Raw genomic sequence first — 717 nt, 5'->3', positions numbered from 1 at the left:
GTAAAAATGATTGAACCTGATTAAATGAAGTTCTTTCTGCCCATTTACTCTGGTACAGATTTCTCTGATTTAGCAAATCTACATTTTAAGTCATTCTGGATGACTAACTAGGTCTGTGTATGTGGATGAGTCAATAAGAATTGCAGACTTTGCCACATTGATTTTGGAGCAAAAAACTACAGCTGGTAAATGGGCAATGATTCAGAAAACAGCTGAGGCTGAAGCCATGAGCCCTCCCTGCCTGTGTTCAGCTCCCAATCTCTTCTAAAACACCCTTCACTTCCCATTCAGTAGTTTCTTTTTCTATCCAAAAAGGTTTCTGGAGCTTCTTCTTATGCTGGCCTCCTAGTATGCCAACATAAGGGGAGTCAAAGTAAGCAAGGCAAATGTGGCAGAGGGATGTTTTTGGTCGGTTGTGGGGCCTGAACTCTGGGACTGGGCATTTTCCCTCAGCTCTTCAGCTCAAGTCTAAAACCGCTGATCTAAACAACTGCATAGATCAAGTAGATTTAACAGACATCTACCGAATATTTCACCTAGCAGCAACAGAATACACGTTTTTCTCTGCAGCACATACAACATTTTCCAAAATAGACCACAATTTTAGGTCACAAAGCAATCTTGTCCAAATTCAGAAATATTGAAGTTATACCTTGCATTCGCTCACACCACAAGGGAATAAAATTAAAACTCAACACCAAAAACCACCAAAGAAAG

Source organism: Dipodomys spectabilis, unplaced genomic scaffold (assembly GCF_019054845.1).
Source record: "Dipodomys spectabilis isolate Male_0828 unplaced genomic scaffold, ASM1905484v1 ptg000598l, whole genome shotgun sequence".
NCBI classification, from domain to species: domain Eukaryota; kingdom Metazoa; phylum Chordata; class Mammalia; order Rodentia; family Heteromyidae; genus Dipodomys; species Dipodomys spectabilis.
This window is presented reverse-complemented; position numbering follows the sequence as displayed.